Here is a 20,515-nt window from a genome sequence, read left to right as displayed (position 1 = left end):
TGAGCGGGGTCCCAGTATAGGAAAGGAAGTGACCTCACTGGGGTAGAACTGAGGTGCACTGAGAGCTGCGCTAGAGGTCCCACTACTGAAACAGCAGTGTGTACTGACTATAAGAACTGAGGTGCTCCGGCAGACAGCGTGTGTGGGGTTCTGGCACGGCTGAGAGGCTTGGAGTGTGTGAACTGAGGTGCAGTGATGGAGCTGCGCCTGAGGTCCCACTACTGGAACAGCAGAGTGTACTGACTGTAAGAACTGAGGCGCTCTGGCAGATAGCGTGTGTGGGGTCTGGCACATGCACAGCTGCAGGGCTTGGAGTGTGTGAACTGAGGTGCACTGATGGAGCAGCGCCCAAGGTCCCAGTACTGGAACAGCAGAGTGTACTGACAGAGAACTGAGGTGCTCTGGCAGACACTGTGTGTAGGGTTATAGAATGGCTTGGAGTGTATGAACTGAGGTGCTCTGATGGAGCTGCACCAGAGGTCCCAGTACTGGAACAGCTGTGTGTTCTGACCAAGAGCTGAAGTGCTCTGGCGGACAGCGTTTGTGGGGTTCTGGCACTGGTACAGCTGAGGGCTTGGAGTGTGTGAACTGAGGTGCACTAGTGAAGCCACGAGTGGGATCTCAGTATGAAGCATAAGTGGGCAATGTCTCTAAGAATTGGGGAGCCCTGGTAGAGCTAAGTGCCTAGGCTATAAGCAATTACAAGCAATCCTCTGCAATGGGGACCACAGGCAGGCACACCTGATAAAGAAAATCTAAGCCAAAAAAGGGTGGGAGCCAGGCAGCTGAGAGAGGGTGCAGAGAGCCCACAAAGACCATATGTGATCAAGTTAACAGCCTGATTTATAGCCTTATTTACAGCTAAGCTCAGAGCAAGAATGTTCTGCAAATGAAAGGGGAAGCTTATCTGGACAGGAGCAGGAAATAAAAAAAAAGTCCTACAGACCAGATGAACAGGACAAAGGGTAATTATACAGTAGTTGGTCCCTGCTTCCACACAGAAGGAGGGACAAAGAGGCATGACTGACCAATAGCAAGCAAGGATTTTTAAATGACACTGAAACAAACAAACAAAATAGCTTGAAGCCCACAGAAGTATACTTAAAGGTATACAAGATATCATATGCTTAAAAAAACAAAAACCGAGGAAGGAATGTGAAACAGCCTCTACATAAGGAGGCAGGGCTCTCCAATACTCACAGCTCCTCAGATGGATCATAAAAGAAACAAGCACTGAATGAACATGGGGAACCTTTGATAATAAGTAGCTTGTCACAATTTTTTAGTTCACAGTCCCTACTACCACCCTCACTCAAAAACACCACCAAGAAACAGCAATACAAGGAACATAATTTCAAAGTTCCGCTACGGGATCACATGTCTGTAAAGTGCGAGGATTGACTACACCAGATAAGCGGTCAAAACGACAAATGGCAGAGTTGGTAATAAACCCTTGATGCTAGCCGTCATGTATCACAATAAAAGAAGGTGTAGCATGACGTATTCTCGTAGCTTTCATCAAAGGCACGGGTCTCCAATCTTTCTGTAAAAAGAGCTACTTATGTCCAGTGAAACTCAACTGGAGCTACTATTATTAGTGTTGTAATACAGAATTACAGCGGTGGCAACTCACGCAAGATTATCATCAGTGATCACCTCAGTAAATCAAGCACATTGCCAGCAGTAATGTAAACAAGCACTGTCAACAGCAGTAGGTCTCGCTATTTGCTTTGGCATTTGAGTGTGGACAGGTGGATAACGGGATGGAAAAAAAATATAGAGCTATGACGCGGCCAGTAACAAACTGGAAAAGAGTACAACTGAAATGCTCAATTACATTGCATCCACCAAGCAGTAAAACATCACTGCACACCTAACACACAATGTCTTAAGTATACTCCCCAGATGGCTCATTGGCATTAACAAGCAAATAGCGGTCTTTTTATTGCTCAAAATAGGAACATGTCTAAAAATTTACAGTCTATATCATTTATCCTGAAGAAGCAGTCGGGCTTAAGAGCTAATACTGTAATGCCTCTTAGTGACAGTGCTATCAGGCAGTACTGGCAATAATCAGGTGTGACGGCCCTATACAACTATTTCACAGTTTAGAGAACTGGCAGAACTCAAGTCCTCACTCGCCATTATCATACAGGCTCACTCCTCCAGCATGCAAATAATGATCAAAAGAAACTTGAACAAGACATAAGCATGCCACAAGTGGTTGGGGGGGCAGGGAGGATCCGTGAGTAATGTAAATGGCGCTCACAAAGCGTTCCATAACTTCCGAACAAGTTGCCACTATATAAAGATGACAAAAAAAGCAGTTCTGCTCCGACGTCCACATTTGGCTCCCCAAATGGAGCCTAACTTTGCCTGCAGCAACCTTACTGTTCTGAACTAGAACACCGAGTAAAGCTCATCTAGTGTACCTCTAAGCTGAGGTGGGGGCACCTTTGCTTTACTAAGAAACTCTGGCAGTGCATCTCAAAACTGTCTGCACTCCCCCTTTCCAGTACCACACATACGCCTCCGAAATCATACCTCAACCTTGACCAGGAGAATCCTGGACAATTCGTACATTAAATTATCAAGGAATTGTAACAAATTCAACCAGACAACAAAATAAAATGTGCTAATTGCACCAGTATTTTAGCAACAACAAAAAATAGAGGACCAGCTAATTCTTTTTTTGTGGCAGAAGCTTTTTGCATTCTGAACCATTTGCTGGTACATAAAATGAAACAAAAGGGAAACCCAGTAACTCACATACAAAAAAATATTATATATTATTAATAATATTGCCCATTTTTTAGACCCCTAATGAATATTTATTAAAGAAAGAGCCGCAAGAGTTCTCTCCAATGTCATAAATGAGAACTGCAGTTTAAATTATTGGGCTCCTAATGAGTGATTCTGTTGGGGCTTTGCAAGACTGATATCATCCTGGTGCTTATGCGCATTTAAGCTTATTTCTGCATGTAGAAAATATAAGAGAAGGTATGATGGTTCATTGTGCTGTGTGCTCGATTCGGGCACCTGTAGGTTGCAGCAGGTTTTGATTCCCACCTTGGCAACTAATTCCTTTATTGGTTTTGAGGCTAATAAAAAAAGAGTACCAAGTTAGATTGAATAATAATGGTATGCACAATTACACTGCACAATGCAGTTTGGTTTTCATTATTTTTTAGGGTATGTTCAAAGCCTCACTGCACACTATAACACTTATTGACATTATTATGTTGGTGAAGACATGCAGAGAATGTACATTAGGAATGAAAGAGCTGCATGACAAAATAGTAACGTAATGGTCTTCAATGCAATTAGGAAGATTTTGCGCTTTACAAAAAAAAAAGTGGTCGCGGGATAGGACTGTGGCATAGCACAGAAATAGTAGCCTAATCACAGGGTGAAGGTCACTAATTAATCTATTTAATCTGTACTTAGTCTGTGCACCACTGATATAAAAGGAAGTGACGGATGGCTACTGCTGACCAATGAGAAGACCGCAAAAAAGATTGACAGTGATGCTAACAAATGGTAAGCTGTGGGTTGTTCTAAGTCCCCTAATGAACACAAGAGTTTCGAGAGAAAATGCACTGTCACATGCTCTCGCAGGCTCAACCTAAACAGGCTTTAGCAATTTGGAATGCCTCTACATGGGTAATACAAAACAGCCAATAAATAAAACTCACCAAGACAGAAGTAAGTCTCCGCAAGCTTTAAATATAACTTACCATGTATTTGGAAAACACACACTCACTCCAAAGGGTACTTTGGGGCTGAAACAACGTTCATTGTTATCAAAGTCAATGACTGGAATTGTTGAATTGGAAATTCAACTACTCTCTAAACAGCCTATGAGTCCTGAAAATACATTTGCATCTAGAAAACAGGCTTTTAAATTTTGTTATACATCTATTACCTTAACTAAGCAAACACTTTTAATCTAGTAGGTTGGACAGTACACAGGGGAGCTTCTTAAAGGTAGCTGGAACACTACCATTAGCGCACACGCTATTAGTTGGAGAAGTCTTGTTTAAGGAATGAGCTGACATTTACAGGAAAAAAAATAATTATATATGTATATATATATTTTTTTTTGTGCTAGAACCCGCAGCAGACATGATGAAACGCTTTTATGAAACAGCTAGAATTTTTGTAAACTGTTTCACAAGGCATCTGAGATTTAGCACATCAGATGTGCTAGAATTCACTAGGGCACTGTAACCCACTGGATGGCAAACTAACCACTTATGGGTCAGGCATTAACACCTTTTGATTTTAGTAAACTTTTGTGTAGAAAATAATTACATGGACCTGCGGCCATTCCTATTCATCAACTGGCCTGTGGTGTCATTCACTTTTCTTTTCCATCCACTACACACTGCATGATCAGCCTACTTCGGCATCTGGTTAATTTCACTTTCACAAGGAACACATCCTCACATATAGCAGCCGCCTTCAGTGTCAGAGACTATTATGGTAATGTGCACTTTCTGAGACCAAAAAAACCAACACATTTTTACGCCTTCAGCCAACCATGATATTGGTACGACTTGGGGGAATGGATTCTAATATGATTTATTTGCAAGTTATGGATGCCTAGAAATGTAAAATATGAGATAGCAAGTCATAACCCTTTGCTTTTGGTGAGTTATCACTCCACTCCCAAGATACCTTGATGTAATGGGAAAAGTTTTTTTTATTTATTATTGTGACTTAATAAAAATTACAATTACAGTAAATGTGATTATATAAATTGATGATGATAGTAATCATATTAAGTACACCAAGTAAAATGTATAATTCTTTTAATTAATTTATTTTTCCAGAACTGGTGGTGAATGGCCATGCAGCATCATGAAGAAGACTGAAACAAGCACATCCGGTCCCTCTGATCACCAGTGTATAACTCATTTATGGTCAAATGTCCAACGTGGAGTTAGGCTGATAAGCCTGCAGAACTACTCATCATGGAAAACTGTTAGCTGCAGCTCAAGTAAGGAATCACATTCCACTGTTGGGACACTGCGAGAAATGTGGAAAGCAACACAGTTCCCTAAGTATTTTACCACAGGAAGTGCAGACTATTAAGCGAAAAGCTGAAGCAAGTGTCAGTGATGATGCTGGAACCAGTGAGTTCATGAGTAAATGCTTAAACAGAAGATCAGTGAAGTCAACCATGTATGCTTAAGAATGTATATTTTGTGGAAAGGTGAAATGGTACAAGGGAACATCAACATGTGAGAAATTAATCAAGGCCACAGAGCTTAGAGCTGACAAAAGGCTTTGACAGTGTGCAACCATTGTGTTTTCAAAGGTGATAGCAGTTTGTAGTAGGGAAATAGTGGCTGCAGAAGCCCACTATCATGCATTTTGTTATAGGAACAATACACGGGATAAAGCAAAGGAGGACAATCATGCAGCTAGCATTCAAACCGATGATCACAACGAAAATATGAGAGATGAAGCATATGATGAAGTATTTCAATACATCAGAACTGTGATTATTCCTAACAGAGTTATTAAGTGCGACGACTCTCACCGAAAGGCTTGAAACCCTCATGACATACAAAGGAATACATGGAGTAGACGACTCAACCAAGAAGCATATTAGAAGAAAACTGGACTCAGAGTTTAGTCACAGCCTCCACATATTCCCAGACAACCAAGGAAAATTATTGGCTCAACCTGATAGTGTCATGCTACAGGTTGTTGTAAGAGAAAACCAGAGTTTGAAAAGAAAATGATCAGTTTTAAAGGTTAAGGTAACAGACATGAACAAGATCATTGATCAAACATCATCACACTTAAGAACAATGATTTAAAAAAACTTGACTTTAACACCATGGCCATATCATCCATCCAACGTTGATAAAGATTCATTTACAGAACCTGATTACCTTAAATGGTTCCTATTAGGACTTCTAACTGGAGATCCAGAAAACACAAAGCTGTCTAAAAGTGTTGCCTTACTTATGCAATAATTCAGTCAGGACATTATATATGCAGCCACAAATGGCCAGCAGGAACACCCCCAAGCAACTGATGCGCCAATACGCTGTAAAAACGCTGACAGCCAATGCTGAAATCATTCACACTCTAAACAGACTTGGTCATGGGATTTCATACTCCCAACTGTCTTCAGAAACTTGCTACTACCTTAATTGAGCAAACTGTTCTTCCAGCTGCCATTCAGCCTCATGTCTTCACTAACGTAGCATGGGATAACTGATCGACTATAAGAGGCTTACTGGTAAGGGGACAACTCATTGAGTCAACAGTTTAATTGTGCAGTCCAAATGTTTGGACCACAACCTTTTAAATCTCCTCTCCCAAGCACTGAGGAACAAAAGCAAAGAACACTGCCACCTCAAATACTGAAGTATTGATCATGTATGTTTCTGCTGAACAAGTTGGGCCTCAGCCATTGATCACAAGTACTGAAGTCATGCTGGAATGTGCTGCTCAGTTGAAGCTTGCACAAAATAAGAACATAATCTCGGTTGTTACATGACAAGAAGCAAGCCTCGCACAGATAATACCAAGTTCACAGGATTTAACATAAGCTCATAAGTTGGGCCATATGATCTCAGTCTCTCCACTGCATAAAAGGCATCTCAAGATATAGTATCCAACATAATGAAGGTGCATGAAATAGGCGAACAGTGCTATACAGACTATGACTTCAGAATAATCCACCTATTAAGACGTTCCAAGACCCAATGAAAATGAACTAAAACTAAAAACCTTCACTAACATGTCCAAGAAGAAGGCAGTGAACAACAGCAATGGCAGAACAATCATCATGAAAGCAGACAAAGCACTATTTGGTTGAATCATTGTGGAAGCACAGAATCAGAACCTTCAAGTGGCAGATGTCCCCTCTCATCCCTTAGGGCCTTTATTATGGGCTTTAGCAACTCCAGAAGGCCTGTTGTGAAAGACAGACAAAGCTGTTTTAGCAACCTACTTACAGAAAAAAGTTGCCCCTTCTGAGGGAATACCTGGAAATTCAGCCATGCTTATTGATGGTATTGTTCTTGTTCAGAGAGGAAAAGGAGAGGAATCAAACTTTGGTGAAGTGGTCTGTCTTGTCCATGGCTATGTCTGTCTTGTTTATGGCTTTGGGGGAAGGAAAAAGGAGTCAAAGAATCGATGTTGTGTTTGATACGTACAATGAGACGTCTATGAAGACCAGCAAAAGGACAATCAGTGGGGAAGAACTTGGCACCAGTTACAGAACATCTCACCTTCCCAGATTGTCGGACAGTGGAGGAGATTCCTAAGCCACGTAAGGAATCAAACAATTCTCATTGCATTTCTTGTTAACAAATGGAGGAAACCAGAGTATTTTGTATAACTTAATAAACCGCTGTTTCAAGCTGTGAAGATAAATGCTACAAAATCACTTCTGAAGGGAGCAACAAAGTGCCCGATCTCATCAGTACACACGAAGAAGCAGATGGTTGTTTGTTGCTGCATGATGCACACACTTCTAATGAGGGTTATAAGACAGTAATGATAAGCTCAGATGACACCATTGTGCTTATTAGGCGTTTGGGATTCAATGACAAAATCATGGCTAAATTGTTTCTGAAATGTAGCACTAAAATACGCATGCGAGTCCTTGACATTGGGAAAGTAGCTTCAATTCTTCGTAAAAATGTTTGTCGGACACCAAGTCCATTCGGGAGGGGGTGGAAGTTGGAAAAACACGAGGGAGCAGAGCAACTGGTAGTGGACTGGAGGGAGGGGTAGCCAGCACTTCAGGCTGTTAGATCAACTAGCTTGCAACTGCATTAGGAACTGCAAACTGCCAACATGCGTTTACTGTCTAAGTGACCTCAAGTGCCTTGTCAAGAGCAGACTTCCCGCCTGTGAAAAGCCAACAGACGCAGATAAGGACACCTCCTCAGAAGAGGACTGTGAATGATAAAAATTGATTTTACATTCACTCATGACATGCGCTGCCTATATAAAATGTGACAACGATTATTTGAAATTGTAAAATAATTATGCATATAATCTATATCAATATGAGGAAAACAAGAAAGTTGTATTATTATTTTAAGGACTATATTGTTATTTTTAAGGACTATATTGTTATTATTACAATTAAGAATCAATTATTTTAAAATTATATTGAATTTAACCAATCTGGGGGAATTCGATTTATTTTTCCACATATGATGAATTAGTATGCTATTTATCAAAAATATGAAAAACAATTTCAGCTATGGTTGCTAATCCAATAATATCAGACAAAAAGGCAGAGTGATGACTTGCTATCACATGTTTTCCCTCTCTAAACATCCATTCCTTGCAACAAAAAAATCATGTCAGAAACCATTCACCCTGAGTAGTGCCAATGGCCTAAATTTGGGGTCCTGGCTTGTGGCTATTTATTATTAATATATATATATTTTTTTTAAACTATCGTCAAGGGCTCAGGCACTTCCAAACACAGTTTTACAAAATCCATGACAAAACAAATACTGCACTGACAGACAAAAGCATACCCTACTGGATTTGTCATTGCTGCTTGCAAATTAGTCGCATTCCAAAAATGTCACAGGACATTCACTTTGAACCATGAGGTATCATTTATCTCACAGTAAATCCTTTACTTTGGAGGCATCTGCATTTGTATGTTTTCTATTCCACAGTCCCAATTATTTAGTAAATATGTGTAGCAACGTTTATAAATTGATACGGTTAACTTTATCACTCCAGGAGTTTATACGCACATGATCTGGTTCCAAACATCACGTTAACAATTCAAAACGTGTAAAGCATATAGTCCACTGTGTAGCACAACGCACTTTAATAACTGGTCACAGGAGGAGTTTACTCCCTGTGTTTGTGCGTTCCCAGTCGTTACTGGGTTTCAGTCCGTTTAATTATGCAGTGTGAATTTCATTTTTAACAGTTCATAAGAACAGGATCTGTGATATTTAGTATTTACTATACATGCGGTACAAATAGAGATTGTTGTGTTTTAAGTTTGACTATAACAAACGTGCTATTTCTTCATTTGAGTGGGCGGCGGGGAGCTTTGGTCTTTCCCACCCACCCCCACCAGCGTTCTCAATATGGTGTCCCTGGAAATCATTCTGGTGATTCCAACCTGGCCTTTGCCGTGTTCTCCGTTTCAGCTCCTTTTATCAGTTCTCTCTGCATGTACATTTTCAAGAACTGGCTATTTGTCTTTTCACAACTACTAGTGGTAGAGCTACAAATCTACACTCCAATTACATTTTTTTTTAAGTCTAGTCATCAGCCCGAATAAGTATATTTCAGGTTTTCATAAGTTGGGCCTACCTGAAAGCTCAGCTAGCGTATCTGTAACTGCAGCCCAAGACCTTGTTTGGTGTGAGCATGACCAGAGCATGTGTGAAATATCTGCATTGACCCTCGTACGATGTGAGCAAGCAATCTGTATTAGTGTGTTCATTGTGGGAAGCCACCATGATGAAGAGAAAGTTCTGTGTCCCAAAAATATTTTATCAGTCTGAATCTTCTACTTCTCAGTACTTTTTCAGGAAACGTTTTTGGGATGCCAGGTTTGTGTCTGCCATTTGTCTGAATAGTACTACGTCCCTTCTGTTCTGGAGTTTGCTAAGTCTCAGTTTTGACATGGTTTGAATGCTTCAGTGTATTGTGGTGATCGCCTTTTGGGTGCTATGATGAGTGTGTGTGAGCTGGGTCCTCGGACCCTATCTCGGTCTGGTCAGTCACACAAGACAGCTGTGTGTCCGGAACTGAGCTACTAGTAAGGGCCGGGTTTCTCATAGGCTGCTGAATGTGTACCAAGTAGAAAGCCTAACAGGTGTTCAGTGTTAAGGATGTCAGCCCGGGGCCATTTTACAGTGTTAGCTTTCATCAATTCTTTAAATTTGAAGTAAAGTAGCAGTGTTAATTCCGGTGAATGTGCCATGCCAGTCATGGCACCGTTTTCAGCAATGTTTGGACATGTTGAGTAAGATGTGTGCAATTGTGGCACGCTGCTCGTGTCAAAAGCTTGTGTTAAATATCTGATCAACTAACACTGTAGTGTGAATGGGATTCCCTACCTAATAGGGTTTCCCGCTTGAGATCACAAAACATATAGCCACCCATTTTAGTTGAGAGGATATGCAGTAGTTCTCATAGTCCGGAGATCTTCGTGCCCCTTCCAGTACGGGTTAGTTGCAGTTTCCGCACTGCTACCTTATTTCAGCTGACTCTCCAAATCAGGTTTGATAACAGCGAGTCCAAAATCTAAATATGTTCCTGGGAATTATCACTGGAACATAGGTAGGATTGAAGCATGGCAATAAGATCATTTTCTGAGAGCACTAATCCGTCCATCACAGCAAGTAGAACTGTTTTTTTTTTTTTTATCAGAAGTTTGATTCTCGAGTTTGCCAATGTCTTTCAAGTGTTCCTTCCATGGTCTCCGTTTCAGTGGAATAATTTTTCTCAAAGGTTGTGAGAGAAAACTCAAAAAGGGCCGATTGTAAGAATCCATTTTGTATTGCTCCTTTTCCTTTAAGACATTTAGTTTGAGTTCTCTCTCTGAATGCACTGCCTATCGCATATGTTATCTTATATATATATTTGTTTAAGTAAAAAAAAGCCTGGTTCCACCACAGGCTCCCAGCTGGCATTTAATCAATTTAGGGTTACTGTTGGGAGCTCGTGTCTGGTCAGGAGATCCAGCCAGCATGGGGTGAACAGGCAAGACTTAATCTTGTACACGTTTGGGCCAAATACCGTGCTACTTTTTCAGGTGTGCTTTAGTGGGGCAAGATCTGTATTCACATCACAGGGATATAGTAATCTTTCATCTGTGTAAAGTGAAATTATATGGAAGTGATTATACAGCGTCGGCCCTCTTGTGTATCTTTCTCTTGGCCACTGGCTCCACTGAATATGACATCCTTGGCTTGACCCACTTTTTACCACCCAATGGTCTGAGATAACTCAGACATACATACCATACACACACAACCCATTGGTTAAGAATCTAAAAGCTGTATGCCATGAACCCTACCATAACCTAGATCTCAGGTACAACTTTGAAGAAGTAGCCATGGCGTTTTTCAACTCAATGCCTGCCACCACTGGCATTCTGGGAATAACACATGGTTGACTAGTATGTGGAATAGGTGTCAAATAGATAAATATTCTTGCTGGTTACAAATCTAGACTGGGCAGGATATATCAAGCCAGGAAGCAGTTGGGTTACCTTAACCACTACTGTATCTACGATTTTACATTCTAGATTTAACATTCATAGTGGGTGGTACGAAGATGCTTTGAGAAGATGTATTTTTTCATGTGCATCTACTATTACTGCACTGTTTCTTTTGCTGCAAAGTACAGTTCTAGGACCACAGACTAGTATATTTTCAGAGACTGCAGAGAACTTGCAAGGGCATCCCTCACTTCCTGTCCCCTCCCCCCCAACCCCTTGACGACTACTGCAAGTTCAGTTCAAAGCCTGCCAATTGTTAGTGGAGTTTTGAGCTGCATGGTCCGTTGAAGTGTATTTTTTTTTATTGGGTCAATGTACATTTTCAAGTTTAGTGGTGAACATCAGTGAAAAACATAGGAATTGAGTAAATTTACTATAGTCACAGCACGCCTGAACTATTGGTGAAAAGACACTGGAAAAATGAAGTGATACAAATACAACACCATCCATGCCTTCTTCTGTTCATTAGAATCCAGTAGGTTATCAATGGGCCACAATAATCCATAGAATAAGACACATGGTCAGTCTCGTTGTCATGGTAAGCAATGATTTCTAATTTTATCCCATGAAGTCCTACACAATGTACTTATGATTGGGATCAATGACCTGCTGTAACCTAAAGGAAAGATGACGGACACAAAAGGAAAATCCTTCATAAGAGGGGTTCTGAACACCATGGGACCCAAAACTTAAAGCAGTTAGTTTTTTTTTTTTGCCACAAGATCAGTTTCATAACAGTCAGTTTTCAAAAATGTTGAGGTGAAACATGCACAGATTCTACCTTGCCATAATTATCTTCCTCTGCTGAATGCTTTTCAGTTAAGAAAAAGATATACAGAAAATGCAATTCCAGTCTACCTTGTTTAAACCAGAGCGGTAATTCTGCTCCGTAACCCGACTTTCACCCTGGCTGCTGACACTGGGACCTCCAAACTCAGCTGTGATAACTTATTGCAGTTGAGTGCTCCAGTCATTTCTTTATTACAGGCGACTTCATGTGCGTAAGCAGTCAGCAATAAGGAACTGGTCACAGAACAACGGATTATGTATGGTGAACGTCCTAATGTTGGCAGCTGTTCTACCAAAGGCCCGAAAGGGATTTGAGGGTGGGCTCCCTCATCCCGTTTCCTCAGGTTAAACCAGCCTTTTAATGTCGTTTTTAACTTTTTGGGGAGGCCTTGCATAGATGGTGTAACAGTGCATTCGAGGTAGTATAAAGCATTGACCACAGGTTGAGGGAATGGTTCAAATAAAGGAGCTGGAGTATCTTCTTGAATAATTCTTGCTGATTGCTGGTTACCTTTGCCACAACATTGACTTACGCGATATAAATGAAGCTCTGCAACAAAAAACATTCCCAGATTCTTTGCTGTTTGAGATTGTGGAGGGCCTTGAAGCACTGTTCAGGCGAATGAAAATGGAGCATCTAGATTCATTTAACATTGACAACCTTGGTCATGGAACAGTTTATGCATTTTTCATCTCTCATTTGTTACCCTCAACACAACACTGGCTTGAATCCCTTCAGGTGTATCAAAGTTGTGTCCACATATCTTGAAAATTAACTTTAGTTGTCTACAAGCACAGAACTACTTTAGCAACAGCATTAATTTAACGCCGCAATTGGCCATCAATGATTTCACCATCGCCTCTTCTAGAGTCATCTCCTACCTCCTTACAAAAAGCACACATGCAGTTAGTAGTTCTGGATATACAGTTCTAGAACCAAAATGAATAACAATCCGCTCCACTAAAACCCATAAAGGACTCCGAACAGAATATAGCAACAACAAAATCCCCTTAACCACCTGATAAACATGTCAAGCACTGGAGTCTGCTGGTACCGAGCTGCCTACCTGATTTTAAATGGTAGTTTTATAATAGACATTCGCTCTTCAATTCCTCACAAGGAGCACAATGGAGGCTCTGTAATAGATTGGGAATTTGCACAATTGCCTAAAACTGGTTGTTTTATTTTACAGTTCGAGAGCACAGATGGCTTTGATATCTCTTCAGAGGTATGGGTACATTTGTTAACCATAATTCTATTCACAAAATGTGGTTCACCCAAGGACTGCAACAGAACTTGAAAAGCTTCATAGAGTGTCTCCTCCGTTTCTATGATGTTAGAGAAGCAGATCCTTCAAATGAGAATCTATATGACTCAAGGTCTAGGAAAAAAGAAAAAAAAATAGATGCCTCCGACATGAGGGAAGTTATTTAATCCCCCCTTTCTTCATTGCTAGTTATAAAATGGGAAATGTCTCAAACTCTTGGAAGGGGGGGGGGGTGGGAGGGAGGCAACGGGACTCTCAGCCCAATTGTCTGCAAGGGTAAAGTTAGTGTCTAGAATTTTAGACAAACAGCATTTTTTGATGCATAGGCATGTTGTTTCCTCCTTCCCCAAACAATTACAAGTGTGGAAACACGAGAAAAACATATCTACGGACACAATCTCATGTGAGTAACACCACTTCCTTCCAATGAGACTGAAAAATATGGAATTCATATAGGAAAGCTTATCTATGCAACTTATATCAACTTCGCCACCACCTTCAATAAGACAGATAGAACAATTATTTGATGTACATTGGCTGCCCTAAAGGACCCTTTAGGTCTGAGAACCTTAATGGTGCTCCATAGTAGCACCTGGGCTGAGGTAATGATGGCTCTGATCAAAGTTTAATTAGTAACAAAAACATTGTTTATAATGTAGCAGGGATACCTGTTGGTCCCAATTTTATTTCCCTTATACATGTATGGTGTTCCCAGACTTTCATATTTTTTCAGTTCCAGGTTATTAGAAAAATATTATATTGTATAAAAATAGGATAATTATGGATCTTATTTAGACAGATCTCCAGTAAGGCTCAAATACTCTCCAATTATACACAGAATCCCACTTTTTAAATATAAACTGTGAAAAGTAAAAACAAGTAGGATTCATCACGGGTGGACTAGACCAAACTTGGTTTGCAGGTCGTGGAGAGCACGAGCTCCCCAATAAATTACAGTTGAATTAGTTACCAGTGACAAGTTCTATTATTTTGGATTTCTTGATGTGCTACACTGAGTTGGTGAGGGGGTGCAGTACTCAGTAGCCAGTTATATAGGAAAACATCACATACAATAGTTAGGGTGTTAACCTGAGGGAAAAATGGGAAGGGAGGGGGCTCCACCTTGGTGGTGAGCCATTTGCTTCTTATATAGCTTCTGTGATGCACATTTCCACCTTTCTAGTGATGCTATGTTATTGTATATTCGTGTAGATTAAGCTATATTGGTTTATAGCATTCTTGTTGCTGCAATTCACTGTTAAATTCCCAGAATGTACTCCTTGAACATGTTCCTTTGGCTGCCCCCAATAATCTGCATGCAGTACGGCTGCCACAGAGGCCAGCTATTCGCAATAAACCCTACAAAGGAAACTGAGTGGACACAGGCAGTTTTGGACTTGGTACAGTAGGTGTTTGCTTCAGGGGTGTGGAATTGCATAATATATGTACTCGTTCATGGACAGGTTGCTTCATAAATCTACTTGTCCTGTAGAAAAATCCACTTGTCCCTCCGGTACCATGCAGTGAGGAGACGAATTATGGCACAATCTTATCAGATAAGATCTCTGATAATAGCCTCTCTGATTATGCCAGGGCTCACACTATCGTGAGGTTTGAATACTAGCAATTACCTTATTTTGCCACCTTACAGATCTACATAAAGGGGCTGGAGATGGGTGTAAGCAATAGTTCCAGGGTTGAAATGCCCTTTTAAGTTGTTGCAGAATTACTAACTTGCACGTTTTAGGGGCTTTCATCAGCGATTTTCTAATATTTCCTCATATAAAGAAAGGTTGGAAATGTACTCCTGTCAACGGCAGAAGTAAAACTTCTTTCAGGGTTAGGAAAACGTTGTTGGAGGGAAAGTGATCTTGTAAATGCTCAACAAGTTATAGCATGAGAAAATCTACACATGCATATTTGCTTGTGCTAAAATGCAGTTTACAAATATTTCCTAGGAGTACGATTTCCTGACCTACTTCTGTAAATTCTTGTGAATTCATGCAAGCTGTAAATCTGCACTAATGCAACTGACAAATACAATAGGTGCACTTTTGTGATTTCCTTTAAGAACTAGGACATTTTGCTTTTATTTCAAATCTGTCTCTCTCTCCCAATTTATGGCCTGGATTCACTGTGTGTGACAGCATTCTGTGCTTTCACAAGGAGCATATTGCACATAAAATACTTTTGTTCAATAACCTGAACTACTGTGGCAAGGTGTGCTACGAGACCAAAAATAATTTTGCTTTTTGCCAATGTTTGTTATGATTGTGAGGGCATCTTAGCTCCCACAATAAAGTTATACAAAAATCATTAAAACAAGACACAAATTGGCAAAATTAAAGCTTGACCACCAATGTCAGACCTATTGGCTTTGCCAATGCTTGCTTATTTTCATGTTTCCTATAATCTTGTTGGAACTGGGTACACTGATTTTTCCCATTATGAAATACTAGCATGCATCAACACATTTTACTGAATGATGCTTCAAATAAATGGCACCTATGTTTCCCAGTAGTTCAGCAAAATATTTTTCCTAGTTGCATTTTTGTGAAGATTTTATTTTGAAAGCAAGGGTCACCAAACTCTGCTTTCCAGCTTCTGAAAAATATCTGCATCAAACCAGAGCATACTGGGAGCATTATAAGTAGTCTCATATTGTTAAACTTTTCAAATGTGTTTGCACACATTTTTATACTAGAACCACTGTCTGTAGTGCAGTCCGAGCTTACAACATTTTCTTAGAGGGCTCACACTAATATTAATGAACCACAAATACAAGTTGGAACAGCATTAACATGTTGGTACAAATATTACCTTAACTGCAAAGAACGTCATTCCCTGATCCATTATGTAGTACTGTGTACTGGTAGCCAATTGGTTTGTGCTGTAAGGGGTTGGGCCTACTTATCCCAAGAACAAAATAAACATGAAAACTTGTTCTCCATGACCCTGAAAAATATGTACTGGGTGTCGGTCTATAGGAATTCCACGCCCCTACTGCTTGACATACTGTACAGAGTACGTGATAAGAATATGATAGTGTTTATGCACAATCTTCTAAAGATTGTTTTGAGAGGGTTGTTAAACATGTCAATCTCTGAGGGGTCCTTAGGAATGTTTCAAATGCAGCATCTAATTATTCTTGTAGGCCTGCTTGTTGGCTTATTTAAACCGATTGCTGGGATACTTCTCTAGCAATTTCTTTGTGTGCTGCAGACGCCTGTCTATCGAAGGGAATCCACGTCACACTTAAGGAGGCAGCTGGCGAAGTTCCAGCTAATCAACATACATTATGCCCTGACCTCGCAGCGGACATCTCGTCGAAAAAAATATGAAACGTGTTTCTATATCTCCACATTCATTCGTGTTTTAAAGCAGCAGGTTACAGACATTGTCTGCAGCTATCACAACTCCCTGAGCTATTTTACCAGGGTTATAATTGACCTGCAGGTTACACGAGGCTATCGGCAACAAACTTGCTAACCCACTACTCTATGTGGTGCACAATGTTCTGAAGTAGACACATTACTCATTGTATCTGTTTTAAGACTTAAACCTGCTGTCAGAGGTTACACACAGAACTCCCCAGTGTATTAACCACCTGAGGTATCTTACCACTATCACACCCAAAGGATCAGGCCTTGTAGTTTTCATCAGCTGATTTACACTCTAAAGAATATTAAGTTCTGTTTGCACCAATTATGTGGCCCTGACAACTTTACATTTTGTCCGATATTAATTTGTAGAGCTCAGGCTGTAAAAGCAATAGGCAGCCTGACTGTCAATGACTCTTTTATTTATGGTGCCACCTTCGTTCTGCGAATCGTATTTACCCAATAGTGGGTTCCTAGATTAACAGAAACAGAAAGATGGTACCGAAAATAAAGCACAAGTCAAGGATCCCCTTCAAGGAGTGGAGTGTTTCGAGAACTATCCCCGCACTTTTGAGGGGTGTAAACGGCTTCTACAGCGCATGCTAGACCTCTTGACAAGCTGGACAATGAATTATTAAACAGTGACGTTTCTATTTGAGACAAGTTCCTGAACTTCGAAGCAGGGATAAGTTGTAGACCGCAGAGTCATTGGCGGCCCACAAGTTCAGTATTTGAAAACCTTCCAATCAGAGACGTCCCATTGTAAGGTCATTCCCTCGCATCTGCCTTCTCCCCTCCCCCCAACAGGTCATTTATCAACCGCAGCAGAAGAATAGCGCGCCGTCACCAACCAGCACTACAGAAACAAAGAGGCCACATCACACGCCTCCCAGCTTCTACTGCCTGTTGCCAAGAACCCTTTCATGCCTGCACATGCGCTCATTTAATATATACAAACTGAAGAAAAAAACCACTTCCTTTGCATGTCTTCCTTTGTTTTTTAAACACACATGCATGGAAAACGGACGTAGTCCAGAATTAATTTCAACTCCTGGAAAACATTACTGTGAGAAAAATTTGAATTCGGGCGATATAACAATTCAAACTGTATTCGAAACGGTTCATGTTTGAAGCATTAATTGAGCTGATGCAACCTACCTGAAGGTACGAGTCACAAGTTCATATCTAGTGGCAAAATGTGTTCTTTTCACCTGCGGGGTTCTTCACAACCAACTCACCTGAAAGAAGACGCAAAAGACAGCGGTCAGAACAAACGGCTGACGCACACCACTAGAGCGCGAAGAAGAGCCTTTCACACAGCGCGTCACTAATGGCTGTGCTGTTTCTGCGCACTGTCACCCACGGAGCAGCAATTTTAAGAAGCTAGTTTATGCAGGACCTAAAATGAAGTGTGGGTTAAATGTCAAACGAACGTAGCAACATTCCACACCCTTGAACTCGTTTACAGCAATGCAACAGTAATGCCGAAATTCCGGGTCGAGAGGTACTTTGCAGAATGCTGGGGAACCGTTGTATTTGGAGGTGACAGGGAAGACAGATGGGGCGGAGAGAGACACTGCGATTGCTGCAGAAATGTATTAACCTGCTTTAGACAATTATTTTTTATCGAATGGCATCACCACACTTCAATCAATTACATGCTACCTGGCAGCACTGAAATGAACTGCAACTCCATAATTCAAATGGATTGGACTACGAGGGATAGTTTGCCATAAGAATGGAAGCCAAGCCATATTGCCTTGTTTCACACTGAAAGCATGCTGTGGTGTAACTTCAGTAGAGAAGAGTGGAAGACACTGCATTCTAGAACAACGAGGTCCTGCGCGTGCAAATTCCAGCAAAAATATTAAGTTTTAGCACCGTTTACTTGGGTGGCATCATTTGCATCCAAATAAAGGATTTTTTTTATTTTTTTTAAAGAAGCTAACTTTGACATACTGACATTGCCATGCTATCTGTATATGAGCACACAATCACTAAAATGGTTTTCACGGCAGAATTTGCCTTAGGTATTGAGTTATTTCTCATTGGACACTATTCGAAGCTAACCACAAACTACTTTTTTTCACCACAAGAAGTTTCAGGGCTTTATAAAGGGAGAGGGGAAATAGCAAATCTAGGTCTGTCCTCCACACAAAACGTAAAAACTGGCCACTTCAAAGCAGACACGCTAGTTGTCCAATGTACAATCAAAGTGAATTTAGCTCACTACACACCTAAGACAAGGCCGCAATCTGAAAGGACTTCTAGCGTTCTTCTTGAAATCGTTACTTTTTTTTTAATGATGAAAGACCAAACAGAGGATTATTAGAAAAAATAAGACATTTTGTAATCTCTATAAATGCACGAACATTTCACATATAGTTTAAAGGCAAATGTGACTATTAAAAACACTACAATTATACTGTATTGTAGCTGCATTAATGAACAAGTTACTTACCTTCGGTAACGATTTATCTGGTAGAGACATTCTAGTTGCAGATTCCTTACCACAGAATTTCCCCCAGGTGTCAGACTTGATCTGGATATTTTCCTTTGAGCAGAACCCTTGCAGATGGCGTCGGTCAACTCCGCGTTCGTCGTTGGTATTGTGGTCACCGTGATGACGTCGGGGGTCATACACAGGTGCCACCTCGATGCAATGACGTCAGTTTCTTTTCATAACTTTCTACGCCAAAACGCAGAGCCATGAAGAACACTGAAAATAGTGTGCCAGAGCTAAGACCCTGAAAAGGGAATCCCTGTACCCAGAAATCAGTTAGCAAGTGGGAAGGACGGGTGGGTCAGTAAGGAATTTGCAACTAGAATATGTCTCTACCAGATAAATCGTTACCGAAGGTAAGTAACTTGTTCATCTGATAGAGACGTCTAGTGGCAGATTCTGTACTTCAGAATAGATTACCAGGCAATACCATTGTCAGTGGTGGGCTGTGAGCCAAGATCATACTAAAGAGTCTTGCAGGACATAACGACCAAAGTAGCCGTCTCTGCGGACCTGACTGTCCAGGCAGTAATGTCTTGTGACCGTGTACACCAATGCCCACGTTGGTGCCTGGCAGATATCCAGGTCAGGAACTCTGTGTGCTAACACTGTGGAAGCAGCATTTGCTCTTGTGGAGTGGGCACGCAAGCCAGCAGCTGGTTGCTTCTTTGCCAAAGCGTAACACAGTTTGATGCAAAGTAGTACCCATCGTGAGATAGTACGCTTCTGCACCACTTTCCCTTTCTTCGCACCCATATACCCAAAGAGTTGATCATCCACCTGGAAACCTTTAGTACAACTGAGGTAAAATGCCAATGCTCTTTTTGGATCCAGACAGTGGAGTCTCTCCTCTCCATGAGAAGGATGTGGGGGGCGTAAAGAGTAGGAAAAGTGATGGCTTGGCCTATATGAAAAGTCGTAACAAACTTGGGAAGGAAGGAGGCCCTTGTACGAAGCACCACTTTGCCAGGGTGAACAGACAAAAATGGGGGTTTAGGAGAAAGAGCTTGAAGCTCACTCACTCTGAGCAGAGGTGATGGCAACAAGAAATAGAGTTTTGAGAGTAAGAAGCTGCAAGGGACAATTGTGTAATGGACCAAAAGGAGCACACATCAAGTACGTGAGGACCCGATTGAGGTCCCACTGGGGCACAGTAAACAGAGTGGGAGAAACTAAATGGGTAAGTCCCTTAAGGAATCTACCAACAACATGAGATTTGAAAAGGGAAGGTTGGTCTGGCAATCTAAGAAAGGCTGAGATAGCCGATAAGTAACCTTTAAGGGTGCCCAAAGTCAAACCCTGCCTGGCTAAAGAAAGGATGAACAAAAGA

At 40.9% G+C, this 20,515-nt stretch overlaps 1 protein-coding gene across 11 annotated transcripts in view; it reads right to left on the bottom strand.

Annotated features, from left to right (window-relative positions):
* The window catches only part of SEMA4D (semaphorin 4D), a 498,348-nt gene that overhangs the window by 271,565 nt on the left and 206,268 nt on the right, over window positions 1-20,515 (bottom strand). For 8 of the 11 annotated variants that reach the window (XM_069227530.1, XM_069227533.1, XM_069227504.1 and 5 more), the window contains one exon: window positions 17,841-17,920. The exons of the other annotated variants lie outside the window; for them this stretch is intronic. The gene's annotated coding sequence lies outside the window, so the exon portion shown is untranslated. The remainder of the gene's footprint in view (window positions 1-17,840; window positions 17,921-20,515) is intronic. 11 annotated transcript variants of the gene reach the window in all.

Source organism: Pleurodeles waltl, chromosome 1_1, assembly GCF_031143425.1.
Source record: "Pleurodeles waltl isolate 20211129_DDA chromosome 1_1, aPleWal1.hap1.20221129, whole genome shotgun sequence".
NCBI lineage: Eukaryota > Metazoa > Chordata > Amphibia > Caudata > Salamandridae > Pleurodeles > Pleurodeles waltl.
Note: the sequence above shows the minus strand (reverse complement) of the source record. Positions and strands in the feature narration are given on the sequence as shown.